Source organism: Pseudophryne corroboree, unplaced genomic scaffold, assembly GCF_028390025.1.
Source record: "Pseudophryne corroboree isolate aPseCor3 unplaced genomic scaffold, aPseCor3.hap2 scaffold_1031, whole genome shotgun sequence".
Classification (NCBI taxonomy): domain Eukaryota; kingdom Metazoa; phylum Chordata; class Amphibia; order Anura; family Myobatrachidae; genus Pseudophryne; species Pseudophryne corroboree.
In genome coordinates this window covers 184429-199312 of record NW_026967658.1, presented here as the reverse complement: position 1 = coordinate 199312, position 14884 = coordinate 184429, and the positions used below count along the sequence as shown (strand labels likewise).

Sequence of the window (14884 nt, the reverse complement as noted above, 5' to 3'; positions counted from 1 at the left end):
CGGAGGTGGAGCACATGCAAATGATTGTGTATCATCCAGCTAGTGAGAGAGAAAACTCATGCAGGAGTGTGCCTGCTTGTCAGTGGGTTATGCACCTTTCCAGACGTCAAATCTACATGGAGCAGCTGGAGAGGACAAGAGCAGGTTTGCAAAATATAGACAGAAGAGCTCTCCAGCCTAGTTTGCTGTCTGTTTCCACTTCTCTTTTCTTGAGCCGCTCCCTTCTATGCCCTTGCGCACTATCCTGACTTCTCCCATCTGCTTACTTTGTGCCTTCCAACGCACAATGCGAACTACAGGTAGTGCTGCAGGGCCCACACCCTTTTACTTGCCATACAGAGCAGCTGTGGAGCTGTTACAGTGCCCAGCTTCTGCAAGAAATCAGCTTGAATGCTTCAGGGGCTGGGGCATAGCCAACATGAGCCCCACACCGAAGGAGGGTGGAGGTGTTTAATGCGAACTAGGGGTCATCCAAGCGCCGCAAAAGGCCGCCATGCCCTGCACGCCCCTTTTCTCTTTTCATATGCAGACGAGGGTTGAAGCCAAATTTGACCCACTGCTTGGATGACATCACCATATGCAAATCCATCTGCTGCAGGCCTTCCCCCAGGAATGCTTGCACTAGTTGTTGCATTTGGTTTGTTGTTTGGGGGTGCTTCAGTATTAGGCAGCCTTCTGCCCTCCCATGTTCATCTGAAAATATGTGTTCTCCCTGCAGTTGTTGTCCCCAGATGAGAGTTCCCTTGTGCTGCCTCAGTTGAATCTTCTTTACTTGACAGAGATGTGCCTGAGCAGCGGCCCTCCCCAGCCCTATCCCAAATCATACTTATTTTGCATAGGAGATACCATGGTCATGAAGATCGTTCTCCCAGGGTGAGGTTCATTCATTGCATTCTGGGTATGCTGACCCCTGTGATTTCCCCAAATGTGGGAAACTTGACTGCATTATTTGTGGTAGTGGGGGACTGTGTTTGTGCTTTCCTCTGGTCAGCTCTGGTAAAAGTCAGATTTCTTTATCTCAGATCTTCCTCTAGCCTTGTTCTTCTTTCGAGAGTTCCCTTGTGCTGCCTCAGTTGGATCTCCTTTACTTGACAGGGGGGTGCCCAAGCAGCGACCCTCCCCAGCTCTAGCCCAACTCCTACTTACCTGCCAGGTGAGATACTATGATCATGAAGGTGCTTCTCCCAGGGCAAGGCTCACCCATTGCACTCTGGGTGTGCTGCCCCTGTGATTTCCCCAAATATGGGAAACTTGACTGCATAATTTGTGTTTCCACTGGTCGGCTTTTATATAATTCAGATCTCTTTGTCTCAGGTCTCTCTCCAGCCTAGTTTGCAGTCTGTTTCCACTTCTTCTTTTTTTGAGCCCCTCCCTTCTATACCCTTGTGCACTATCCTGACTTCTCCTCCTGTCTGCTTACTTTGTGCCTTCCAATGCACAATGCAAACTACAGGTAGTGCTGCAGGGCCCACAAACTTTTACTTGCATTACAGAGCAGCTCTGGAGCTGTTACAGTGCCAAGCTGCTGCAAGAAATCAGCTTGAATGCTTCAGGGGCTGGGGCATTGCCAACATGAGCCCCACACCGAAGGAGGGTGGGGGTGTTTAATGCGAACTAAGGGTCATCCAAGCGCCGCAAAAGGCCGCCATTCCCTGCATACCCCTTTTCTCTTTTCATATGCAGATGAGGGTTCCAGCCAACTTTGGCCCACTGCTTGGATGACATCACTGTATGCAAATCCGTCTTCTGCTGACCTTCCCCCAGGAATGCTTGTACTAGTTGTTGCATTTGGTTTGTTGTTTGGGGGTGCTTCAGTATTAGGCAGCCTTCTGCCCTCCCATGTTCATCTGAAAATATGTGTTCTCCCTGCAGTTGTTGTCCCCAGATGAGAGTTCCCTTGTGCTGCCTCAGTTGAATCTCCTTTACTTGACAGAGATGTGCCTGAGCAGCGGCCCTCCCCAGCCCTATCCCAAATCATACTTATTTTGCATAGGAGATATCATGGTAATGAAGACTGTTATCCCAGGGTGAGGTTCATTCATTGCATTTTGGGTATGCTGACCCCTGTGATTTCCCCAAATGTGGGAAACTCGACTTCATTATTTGTGGTAGTGGGGGACTGTGTTTGTGCTTTCCTCTGGTCAGCTCTGGTAAAAGTCAGATTTATTTGTCTCAGATCTTCCTCTAGCCTTGTTCTTCTTTCGAGAGTTCCCTTGTGCTGACTCACTTGGATCTCCTTCACTTGACAGGGAAGTGCCCGAGCAGTGACCCTACCCAGCTCTAGCCCAACTCCTACTTACCTGCCAGGTGAGATACTATGATCATGAAGGTGCTTCTCCCAGGGCAAGGCTCACCCATTGCACTCTGGGTGTGCTGCTCTTGCGATTTCCCCAAATGTGGGAAACTTGACTGCATAATTTGTGTTTCCCCTGGTCGGCTCTCGTATAATTCAGATCTCTTTGTCTCAGGTCTCTCTCCAGCCTAGTTTGCTGTCTGTTTCCACTTCTCTTTTCTTGAGCCGCTCCCTTCTATGCCCTTGCGCACTATTATGACCTCTCCTGTCTGCTTACTTTGTGCCTTCCAACGTCAATGCAAACTACAGGTAGTGCTGCAGGGCCCTCACCCTTTTACATGCTTTACAGAGCAGCTCTGGAGCTGTTACAGTGCCCAGCTGCTGCAAGAAATCAGCTTGAATGCTTCAGGGGCTGGGGCATAGCCAACATGAGCCCCACACCGAAGGAGGGTGGAGGTGTTTAATGTGAATTAGGGGTCATCCAAGCGCCGCAAAAGGCCGCCATGCCCAGCACATACCTTTTTTCTTTTCATATGCAGACGAGGGTTGAAGCCAACTTTGACCCACTGCTTGGATGACATCACCATATGCAAATCCATCTGCTGCAGGCCTTCCCCCAGGAATGCTTGCACTAGTTGTTGCATTTGGTTTATTGTTTGGGGGTGCTTCAGTATTAGGCAGCCTTCTGCCCTCCCATGTTCATCTGAAAATATGTGTTCTCCCTGCAGTTGTTGTCCCCAGATGAGAGTTCCCTTGTGCTGCCTCAGTTGAATCTCCTTTACTTGACAGAGATGTGCCTGAGCAGCGGCCCTCCCCAGCTCTATCCCAAATCATACTTATTTTGCATAGGAGATACCATGCTCATGAAGATTGTTCTCCCAGGTTGAGGTTCATTCATTGCATTCTGGGTATGCTGACCCCTGTGATTTCCCCAAATGTGGGAAACTTGACTGCATTATTTGTGGTAGTGGGGGACTGTGTTTCAAGATGGCGGCGGGCTTCTGTCCCGCTTAAACTGTAAAATTGGCAGGGGCTCATACATATACAGTGCCCAGCTGTATATATGTTATATTTTTGCCAAAAAGAGGTTTATATTGCTGCCCAGGGCGCCCCCCCTGCGCCCTGCACCCTTACAGTGACCGGAGTATGTGAGGTGTATGGGAGCAATGGTGCACAGCTGCAGTGCTGTGCGTTACCTCAGTGAAGATCATGAACTCTTCTGCCGCCTCTGAAGTCTTCTTTTCTTCTCATACTCACCCGGCTTCTATCTTCTGAATCTGCAAGGGGGACGGCGGCGCGGCTCTGGGACGGACGGCGAGGGTGAGATCCTGCGTACCAATCCCTCTGGAGCTAATTGTGTCCAGTAGCCTAAGAAGCAGGACCTTGCAACTCAGAGAGTAGGGCTGCTTCTCTCCCCTCAGTCCCTAGATATATGCTTATTAGACTTTGTCAGTATGTACTTTTTGCAAAGTGTCTCTGTGGCGCAATCGGTTAGTGTGTCCGGCTACTAACCAAAAGGTTGGTGGTTCAATCCCACCCAGGGACGTAATTGACCTTGTTATCAGATTTTGGTGATCTTTAAGTAGACAAGTCAAAATTTCAAACCCCCTGTTATGGTGTAGGGTACCTGGCCTTCTCTGATGTAATCAGAGTTAGATTTGATTCAGTGATTTTATAAAAACAGCTAGGAAGCACAATTTAGCAGTGGGTTGCAGAGAAAAAGAAATATGCTGGCAAAAAAAATCCAATTGAGTGATTAAACAGCTCTTCATTTTCTGGCTTTATTTTTATGCTAACAAATTTGTTCTCTGAAAAGTGTCCACAAAGCCAAGTCTCTGATTAACACCTTTGTAGGGATGGTTTTTCACCTATTACTAAATTAAACTTGCTTCATTGGAAAGGCAGCAAGATGCATCCTCATTTCAATGTCTACTGAAATAATACAGGTTGACACCAGGAAACATTAACACCACTGTATCCTTGCTGCTTTCTCATGTGGAAGTCTGTTTAATGTGAAAACAAGGTGATATCTAATTAGCACACAGGTAAGGAATTAAGAAAATCTTTATTTAAGGGTGAAGATGTTTCTCACAAAATCGTTGCCCCAATGCATCATTGAAATTCAAGCTGGAAAGATGATTTTAATATATCACTTGTACATTTTGTATTGCTCTTCTGGTGACAATGTAGTTTGTTTTTGTCAATTACCATTTTAATAATAGGGTAAAGAAAATTAAGTGGATTTTTGAAAGAAAACAATACTGTCAATATACTATTAAAACAAATTAAAATGGTAAAAGTTATTGTACTTTAAGTAAACATAAAAGAGCTAACATATCAATCCCAGTTTTGATTACTTAAATTAACAAAAAAAAAATGCATATAGCAAAGGATAGTTTCAATCTGCCTACCTCTGGGTTATGGGCCCAGCATGCTTCCATTGCAGTACTCTGCTGCACATGTAAGTGCAAGAGATCCTGAAGCACTCACTCATCATGGGAAAGTACCAATGTGTTTCTTCGTTGGTTGATGGAAGAAACATCTTACAAAAACTCTCCAGATTATTGACTTTTTAAAGTTTTTCTAGGAAACGTTCTAGATGTATGCTTATTAGCCTTTGTCAGTATGTACTTTTTACAAAGTGTCTCTGTGGCGCAATCGGTTAGTGTGTCCGGCTACTAGCCAAAAGGTTGGTGGTTCAATCCCACCCAGGGACGTAATTGACCTTGTTATCAGATTTTGGTGATCTTTAAGTAGACAATTCAAAATTTCAAACCCCCTGTTATGGTGTAGGGTACCTGGCCTTTTCTGATGTAATCAGAGTTAGATTTGATTCAGTGATTTAATAAAAACAGCTAGGAATCACAATTTAGCAGTGGGTTGCAGAGAAAAAGAAATATGCTGGCAGAAAAATCCAATTGAGTGATTAAACAGCTCTTCATTTTCTGGCTTTATTTTTATGCTAACAAATTTGTTCTCTGAAAAGTGTCCACAAAGCCAAGTCTCTGATTAACACCTTTGTAGGGATGGTTTTTCACCTATTACTAAATTAAACTTGCTTCATTGGAAAGGCAGCAAGATGCATCCTCATTTCAATTTCTACTGAAATAATACAGGTTGACACCAGGAAACATTAACGCCACTGCATCCTTGCTGCTTTCTCATGTGGAAGTCTGTTTAATGTGAAAACAAGGTGATATCTAATTAGCACACAGGTAAGGAATTAAGAAAATCTTTATTTAAGGGTGAAGATGTTTCTCACAAAATCGTTGCCCCAATGCATCATTGAAATTCAAGCTGGAAAGATGATTTTAATATATCACGTGTACATTTTGTATTGCTCTTCTGGTGACAATGTAGTTTGTTTTTGTCAATTACCCTTTTAATAATAGGGTAAAGAAAATTAAGTGGATTTAAACAAATTAAAATGGTAAAAATTATTGTACTTCAAGTAAAAATAAAAGAGCAAAAATATCAATCCCAGTTTTGATTACTTAAATTAACAAAAAAAATGCATATAGCAAAGGATAGTTTCAATCTGCCTACCGCTGGGTTATGGGCCCTGTATGCTTCCATTGCAGTACTCTGCTGCACATGTAAGTGCAAGAGATCCTGAAGCACTCACTCATCATGGGAAAGTACCAATGTGTTTCTTCGTTGGTTGATGGAAGAAACATTTTACAAAAACTCTCCAGATTATTGACTTTTTAAAGTTTTTCTAGGAAACGTTCTAGATGTATGCTTATTAGCCTTTGTCAGTATGTACTTTTCATGAAGTGTCTCTGTGGCGCAATCGGTTAGTGTGTCCGGCTACTAACCAAAAGGTTGGTGGTTCAATCCCACCCAGGGACATAATTGACCTTGTTATCAGATTTTGGTGATCTTTAAGTAGACAAGTCAAAATTTCAAACCCCCTGTTATGGTGTAGGGTACCTGGCCTTTTCTGATGTAATCAGAGTTAGATTTGATTCAGTGATTTAATAAAAACAGCTAGGAAGCACAATTTAGCAGTGGGTTGCAGAGAAAAAGAAATATGCTGGCAAAAAAAATCCAATTGAGTGATTAAACAGCTCTTCATTTTCTGGCTTTATTTTTATGCTAACAAATTTGTTCTCTGAAAAGTGTCCACAAAGCCAAGTCTCTGATTAACACCTTTGTAGGGATGGTTTTTCACCTATTACTAAATTAAACGCTTCATTGGAAAGGCAGCAAGATGCATCCTCATTTCAATGTCTACTGAAATAATACAGGTTGACACCAGGAAACATTAACACCACTGCATCCTTGCTGCTTTCTCATGTGGAAGTCTGTTTAATGTGAAAACAAGGTGATATCTAATTAGCACACAGGTAAGGAATTAAGAAAATCTTTATTTAAGGGTGAAGATGTTTCTCACAAAATCGTTACCCCAATGCATCATTGAAATTCAAGCTGGAAAGATGATTTTAATATATCACTTGTACATTTTGTATTGCTCTTCTGGTGACAATGTAGTTTGTTTTTGTCAATTACCATTTTAATAATAGGGTTAAGAAAATTAAGTGGATTTTTGAAAGAAAACAATACTGTCAATATACTATTAAAACAAATTAAAATGGTAAAAGTTATTGTACTTTAAGTGAAAATAAAAGAGCCAAAATATCAATCCCAGTTTTGGATTACTTTAATTAACAAAAAAAAATGCATATAGCAGAGGATAGTTTCAATCTGCCTACCGCTGGGTTATGGGCCCTGTATGCTTCCATTGCAGTACTCTGCTGCACATGTAAGTGCAAGAGATCCTGAAGCACTCACTCATCATGGGAAAGTACCAATGTGTTTCTTCGTTGGTTGATGGAAGAAACATTTTACAAAAACTCTCCAGATTATTGACTTTTTAAAGTTTTTCTAGGAAACGTTCTAGATGTATGCTTATTAGCCTTTGTCAGTATGTACTTTTTGTGAAGTGTCTCTGTGGCGCAATCGGTTAGTGTGTCCGGCTACTAACCAAAAGGTTGGTGGTTCAATCCCACCCAGGGACGTAATTGACCTTGTTATCAGATTTTGGTGATCTTTAAGTAGACAAGTCAAAATTTCAAACCCCCTGTTATGGTGTAGGGTACCTGGCCTTTTCTGATGTAATCAGAGTTAGATTTGATTCAGTGATTTAATAAAAACAGCTAGGAAGCACAATTTAGCAGTGGGTTTCAGAGAAAAAGAAATATGCTGGCAAAAAAAATCCAATTGAGTGATTAAACAGCTCTTCATTTTCTGGCTTTATTTTTATGCTAACAAATTTGTTCTCTGAAAAGTGTCCACAAAGCCAAGTCTCTGATTAACACCTTTGTAGGGATGGTTTTTCACCTATTACTAAATTAAACGCTTCATTGGAAAGGCAGCAAGATGCATCCTCATTTCAATGTCTACTGAAATAATACAGGTTGACACCAGGAAACATTAACGCCACTGCATCCTTGCTGCTTTCTCATGTGGAAGTCTGTTTAATGTGAAAACAAGGTGATATCTAATTAGCACACAGGTAAGGAATTAAGAAAATCTTTATTTAAGGGTGAAGATGTTTCTCACAAAATCGTTGCCCCAATGCATCATTGAAATTCAAGCTGGAAAGATGATTTTAATATATCACTTGTACATTTTGTATTGCTCTTCTGGTGACAATGTAGTTTGTTTTTGTCAATTACCATTTTAATAATAGGGTTAAGAAAATTAAGTGGATTTTTGAAAGAAAACAATACTGTCAATATACTATTAAAACAAATTAAAATGGTAAAAGTTATTGTACTTTAAGTGAAAATAAAAGAGCCAAAATATCAATCTCAGTTTTGGATTACTTTAATTAACAAAAAAAAAATGCATATAGCAGAGGATAGTTTCAATCTGCCTACCGCTGGGTTATGGGCCCAGCATGCTTCCATTGCTGTACTCTGCTGCACATGTAAGTGCAAGAGATCCTGAAGCACTCACTCATCATTGGAAAGTACCAATGTGTTTCTTCGTTGGTTGATGGAAGAAACATCTTACAAAAACTCTCCAGATTATTGACTTTTTAAAGTTTTTCTAGGAAACGTTTTAGATGAATGCTTATTAGCCTTTGTCAGTATGGACTTTTGCAAAGTGTCTCTGTGGCGCAATCATTTAGTGTGCACGGCGATTAACCAAAAGGTTGGTGGTTCAATCCCACAGAGGGACGTAATTGACCTTGTTATCAGATTTTGGTGATCTTTAAGTAGACAAGTCAAAATTTCAAATCCCCCTGTTCTGGTGTAGGGTACCTGGCCTTCTCTGATGTAATCAGAGTTAGATTTGATTCAGTGATTTTATAAAAGCAGCTAGGAAGCACAATTTAGCAGTGGGTTGCAGAGAAAAAGAAATATGCTGGCAAAAAAAATCAAATTGAGTGATTAAACAGCTCTTAATTTTCTGGCTTTATTTTTATGCTAACAAATTTGTTCTCTGAAAAGTGTCCACAAAGCCAAGTCTCTGATTAACACCTTTGTAAGGATGGTTTTTAACCTATTACTAAATTAAACTTGCTTCATTGGAAAGGCAGCAAGATGCATCCTCATTTCAATGTCTACTGAAATAATACAGGTTGACACCAGGAAACATTAACGCCACTGCATCCTTGCTGCTTTCTCATGTGGAAGTCTGTTTAATGTGAAAACAAGGTGATATCTAATTAGCACACAGGTAAGGAATTAAGAAAATCTTTATTTAAGGGTGAAAATGTTTCTCACAAAATCGTTGCCCCAATGCATCATTGAAATTCAAGCTGGAAAGATGATTTTAATATATCACTTGTACATTTTGTATTGCTCTTCTGGTGACAATGTAGTTTGTTTTTGTCAATTACCATTTTAATAATAGGGTAATGAAAATTAAGAGGATTTTTGAAAGAAAACAATACTGTCAATATACTATTAAAACAAATTAAAATGGTAAAAGTTATTGTACTGTAAGTAAAAATAAAAGAGCCAACATATCAATCCCAGTTTTGGATTACTTTAACAAAAAAAAATGCATATAGCAGAGGATAGTTTCAATCTGCCTACCTCTGGGTTATGTGCCCAGCATGCTTCCATTGCTGTACTCTGCTGCACATGTAAGTGTAATAGATCCTGAAGCACTCACTCATCATGGGAAAGTACCAATGTGTTTCTTCATTGGTTGATGGAAGAAACATCTTACAAAAACTCTCCAGATTATTGACTTTTTAAAGTTTTTCTAGGAAACGTTTTAGATGAATGCTTATTAGCCTTTGCCAGTATGTACTTTTGCAAAGTGTCTCTGTGGCGCAATCAGTTAGTGTGTATGGCTATTAACCAAAAGGTTGGTGGTTCAATCCCACCCAGGGACGTAATTGGCCTTGTTATCAGATTTTGGTGATCTTTAAGTAGACAAGTCAAAATTTCAAACCCTCTCTTATGGTGTAGGGTACCTGGCCTTCTCTGATGTAATCAGAGTTAGATTTGATTCAGTGATTTTATAAAAACAGCTAGGAAGCACAATTTAGCAGTGGGTTGCAGAGAAAAAGAAATATGCTGGCAAAAAAAATCCAATTGAGTGATTAAACAGCTCTTCATTTTCTGGCTTTATTTTTATGCTAACAAATTTGTTCTCTGAAAAGTGTCCACAAAGCCAAGTCTCTGATTAACACCTTTGTAAGGATGGTTTTTCACCTATTACTAAATTAAACTTGCTTCATTGGAAAGGCAGCAAGATGCATCCTCATTTCAATGTCTACTGAAATAATACAGGTTGACACCAGGAAACATTAACGCCACTGCATCCTTGCTGCTTTCTCATGTGGAAGTCTGTTTAATGTGAAAACAAGGTGATATCTAATTAGCACACAGGTAAGGAATTAAGAAAATCTTTATTTAAGGGTGAAAATGTTTCTCACAAAATCGTTGCCCCAATGCATCATTGAAATTCAAGCAGGAAAGATGATTTTAATATATCACTTGTACATTTTGTATTGCTCTTCTGGTGACAATGTAGTTTGTTTTTGTCAATTACCATTTTAATAATAGGGTAAAGAAAATTAAGTGGATTTTTAAAAGAAAACAATACTTTCAATATACTATTAAAACAAATTAAAATGGTAAAAGTTATTGTACTTTAATGAAAAATAAAAGAGCAAAAATATCAATCCCAGTTTTGGATTACTTTAACAAAAAAAATGCATATAGCAGAGGATAGTTTTAATCTGCCTACCTCTGGGTTATGGGCCCAGCATGCTTCCATTGCAGTACTCTGCTGCACATGTAAGTGCAAGAGATCCTGAAGCACTCACTCATCATGGGAAAGTACCAATGTGTTTCTTCGTTGGTTGATGGAAGAAACATCTTACAAAAACTCTCCAGATTATTGACTTTTTAAAGTTTTTCTAGGAAACGTTCCAGATGTATGCTTATTAGCCTTTGTCAGTATGTACTTTTTACAAAGAGTCTCTGTGGCGCAATCGGTTAGTGTGTCTGGCTACTAACCGAAAGGTTGGTGGTTCAATCCCACCCAGGGACGTAATTGACCTTGTTATCAGATTTTGGTGATCTTTAAGTAGACAAGTCAAAATTTCAAACCCCCCGTTATGGTGTAGGGTACCTGGCCTTCTCTGATGTAATCAGAGTTAGATTTGATTCAGTGATTTTATAAAAACAGATAGGAAGCACAATTTAGCAGTGGGTTGCAGAGAAAAAGAAATATGCTGGCAAAAAAAATCCAATTGAGTGATTAAACAGCTCTTCATTTTCCAGCTTTATTTTTATGCTAACAAATTTGTTCTCTGAAAAGTGTCCACAAAGCCAAGTCTCTGATTAACACCTTTGTAGGGATGGTTTTTCACCTATTACTAAATTAAACTTGCTTCATTGGAAAGGCAGCAAGATGCATCCTCATTTCAATGTCTACTGAAATAATACAGGTTGACACCAGGAAACATTAACGCCACTGCATCCTTGCTGCTTTCTCATGTAGAAGTCTGTTTAATGTGAAAACAAGGTGATATCTAATTAGCACACAGGTAAGGAATTAAGAAAATCTTTATTTAAGGGTGAAGATGTTTCTCACAAAATCGTTGCCCCAATGCATCATTGAAATTCAAGCTGGAAAGATGATTTTAATATATCACTTGTACATTTTGTATTGCTCTTCTGGTGACAATGTAGTTTGTTTTTGACAATTACCCTTTTAATAATAGGGTAAAGAAAATTAAGTGGATTTTTTAAAGAAAACTATACTGTCAATATACTATTAAAACAAATTAAAATGGTAAAAGTTATTGTACTTTAAGTAAAAATAAAAGAGCAAAAATATCAATCCCAGTTTTGATTACTTAAATTAACAAAAAAAATGCATATAGCAAAGGATAGTTTCAATCTGCCTACCTCTGGGTTATGGGCCCTGTATGCTTCCATTGCAGTACTCTGCTGCACATGTAAGTGCAAGAGATCCTGAAGCACTCACTCATCATGGGAAAGTACCAATGTGTTTCTTCATTGGTTGATGGAAGAAACATTTTACAAAAACTCTCCAGATTATTGACTTTTTAAAGTTTTTCTAGGAAACGTTCTAGATGTATGCTTATTAGACTTTGTCAGTATGTACTTTTTTCAAAGTGTCTCTGTGGCGCAATCGGTTAGTGTGTCCAGCTACTAACCAAAAGGTTGGTGGTTCAATCCCAACCAGGGACGTAATTGACATTGTTATCAGATTTTGGTGATCTTTAAGTAGACAAGTCAAAATTTCAAATCCCCTGTTATGGTGTAGGGTACCTGGCCTTCTCTGATGTAATCAGAGTTAGATTTGATTCAGTGATTTTATAAAAACAGCTAGGAAGCACAATTTAGCAGTGGGTTGCAGAGAAAAAGAAATATGCTGGCAAAAAAAATCCAATTGAGTGATTAAACAGCTCTTCATTTTCTGGCTTTATTTTTATGCTAACAAATTTGTTCTCTGAAAAGTGTCCACAAAGCCAAGTCTCTGATTAACACCTCTGTAGGGATGGTTTTTCACCTATTACTAAATTAAACTTGCTTCATTGGAAAGGCAGCAAGATGCATCCTCATTTCAATGTCTACTGAAATAATACAGGTTGACACCAGGAAACATTAACGCCACTGCATCCTTGCTGCTTTCTCATGTAGAAGTCTGTTTAATGTGAAAACAAGGTGATATCTAATTAGCACACAGGTTAGGAATTAAGAAAATCTTTATTTAAGGGTGAAGATGTTTCTCACAAAATTGTTGCCCCAATGCATCATTGAAATTCAAGCTGGAAAGATGATTTTAATATATCACTTGTACATTTTGTATTGCTCTTCTGGTGACAATGTAGTTTGTTTTTGTCAATTACCCTTTTAATAATAGGGTAAAGAAAATTAAGTGGATTTTTTTAAGGAAAACTATACTGTCAATATACTATTAAAACAAATTAAAATGGTAAAAGTTATTGTACTTTAAGTAAAAATAAAAGAGCAAAAATATCAATCCCAGTTTTGATTACTTAAATTAACAAAAAAAAAATGCATATAGCAAAGGATAGTTTCAATCTGCCTACCTCTGGGTTATGGGCCCAGCATGCTTCCATTGCAGTACTCTGCTGCACATGTAAGTGCAAGAGATCCTGAAGCACTCACTCATCATGGGAAAGTACCAATGTGTTTCTTCGTTGGTTGATGGAAGAAACATCTTACAAAAACTCTCCAGATTATTGACTTTTTAAAGTTTTTCTAGGAAACGTTCCAGATGTATGCTTATTAGCCTTTGTCAGTATGTACTTTTTACAAAGTGTCTCTGTGGCGCAATCGGTTAGTGTGTCTGGCTACTAACCGAAAGGTTGGTGGTTCAATCCCACCCAGGGACGTAATTGACCTTGTTATCAGATTTTGGTGATCTTTAAGTAGACAAGTCAAAATTTCAAACCCCCCGTTATGGTGTAGGGTACCTGGCCTTCTCTGATGTAATCAGAGTTAGATTTGATTCAGTGATTTTATAAAAACAGATAGGAAGCACAATTTAGCAGTTGGTTGCAGAGAAAAAGAAATATGCTGGCAAAAAAAATCCAATTGAGTGATTAAACAGCTCTTAATTTTCTGGCTTTATTTTTATGCTAACAAATTTGTTCTCTGAAAAGTGTCCACAAAGCCAAGTCTCTGATTAACACCTTTGTAGGGATGGTTTTTCACCTATTACTAAATTAAACTTGCTTCATTGGAAAGGCAGCAAGATGCATCCTCATTTCAATTTCTACTGAAATAATACAGGTTGACACCAGGAAACATTAACGCCACTGCATCCTTGCTGCTTTCTCATGTGGAAGTCTGTTTAATGTGAAAACAAGGTGATATCTAATTAGCACACAGGTAAGGAATTAAGAAAATCTTTATTTAAGGGTGAAGATGTTTCTCACAAAATCGTTGCCCCAATGCATCATTGAAATTCAAGCTGGAAAGATGATTTTAATATATCACTTGTACATTTTGTATTGCTCTTCTGGTGACAATGTAGTTTGTTTTTGTCAATTACCCTTTTAATAATAGGGTAAAGAAAATTAAGTGGATTTTTTAAAGAAAACTATACTGTCAATATACTATTCAAACAAATTAAAATGGTAAAAGTTATTGTACTTCAAGTAAAAATAAAAGAGCAAAAATATCAATCCCAGTTTTGATTACTTAAATTAACAAAAAAAATGCATATAGCAAAGGATAGTTTCAATCTGCCTACCTCTGGGTTATGGGCCCAGCATGCTTCCATTGCAGTACTCTGCTGCACATGTAAGTGCAAGAGATCCTGAAGCACTCACTCATCATGGGAAAGTACCAATGTGTTTCTTCGTTGGTTGATGGAAGAAACATTTTACAAAAACTCTCCAGATTATTGACTTTTTAAAGTTTTTCTAGGAAACGTTCTAGATGTATGCTTATTAGCCTTTGTCAGAATGCATTTTTAGCGAAGTGTCTCTGTGGCGCAATCGGTTAGTGTATCCGGCTACTAACCAAAAGGTTGGTGGTTCAATCCCACCCAGGTACGTAATTGACCTTGTTATCAGATTTTGGTGATCTTTAAGTAGACATGTCAAAATTTCAAACCCCCTGTTATGGTGTAGGGTACCTGGCCTTTTCTGATGTAATCAGAGTTAGATTTGATTCAGTGATTTAATAAAAACAGCTAGGAAGCACAATTTAGCAGTGGGTTGCAGAGAAAAAGAAATATGCTGGCAAAAAAAATCCAATTGAGTGATTAAACAGCTCTTCATTTTCTGGCTTTATTTTTATGCTAACAAATTTGTTCTCTGAAAAGTGTCCACAAAGCCAAGTCTCTGATTAACACCTTTGTAGGGATGGTTTTTCACCTATTACTAAATTAAACTTGCTTCATTGGAAAGGCAGCAAGATGCATCCTCATTTCAATGTCTACTGAAATAATACAGGTTGACACCAGGAAACATTAACGCCACTGCATCCTTGCTGCTTTCTCATGTAGAAGTCTGTTTAATGTGAAAACAAGGTGATATCTAATTAGCACACAGGTAAGGAATTAAGAAAATCTTTATTTAAGGGTGAAGATGTTTCTCACAAAATCGTTGCC

The 14884-nt window shown here is 38.8% G+C and overlaps 7 non-coding genes and 1 pseudogene across 7 annotated transcripts; all 8 read left to right on the top strand.

The window, feature by feature from the left end:
* The first annotated feature begins 822 nt into the window (after positions 1–822).
* Positions 823–986, top strand: LOC134988220 (U1 spliceosomal RNA). The gene has a single exon (XR_010193730.1). It is a non-coding gene; the product is annotated as a U1 spliceosomal RNA (small nuclear RNA).
* Positions 987–1138: 152 nt separating this feature from the next.
* LOC134988213 (U1 spliceosomal RNA) lies at positions 1139–1301 on the top strand. Its single transcript, XR_010193724.1, has one exon. It is a non-coding gene; the product is annotated as a U1 spliceosomal RNA (small nuclear RNA).
* A 675-nt stretch (positions 1302–1976) lies between these two features.
* Positions 1977–2140, top strand: LOC134988206 (U1 spliceosomal RNA). Its single transcript, XR_010193718.1, has one exon. It is a non-coding gene; the product is annotated as a U1 spliceosomal RNA (small nuclear RNA).
* A 152-nt stretch (positions 2141–2292) lies between these two features.
* On the top strand, positions 2293–2455 carry LOC134988208 (U1 spliceosomal RNA). Its single transcript, XR_010193720.1, has one exon. It is a non-coding gene; the product is annotated as a U1 spliceosomal RNA (small nuclear RNA).
* Positions 2456–3125: 670 nt separating this feature from the next.
* On the top strand, positions 3126–3303 carry LOC134988209 (U1 spliceosomal RNA; annotated as a pseudogene).
* A 2768-nt stretch (positions 3304–6071) lies between these two features.
* On the top strand, positions 6072–6145 carry TRNAS-ACU (transfer RNA serine (anticodon ACU)). The gene has a single exon. It is a non-coding gene; the product is annotated as a tRNA-Ser (tRNA).
* Positions 6146–10742: 4597 nt separating this feature from the next.
* Positions 10743–10816, top strand: TRNAS-ACU (transfer RNA serine (anticodon ACU)). The gene has a single exon. It is a non-coding gene; the product is annotated as a tRNA-Ser (tRNA).
* A 2267-nt stretch (positions 10817–13083) lies between these two features.
* TRNAS-ACU (transfer RNA serine (anticodon ACU)) lies at positions 13084–13157 on the top strand. The gene has a single exon. It is a non-coding gene; the product is annotated as a tRNA-Ser (tRNA).
* Positions 13158–14884: the final 1727 nt, after the last annotated feature.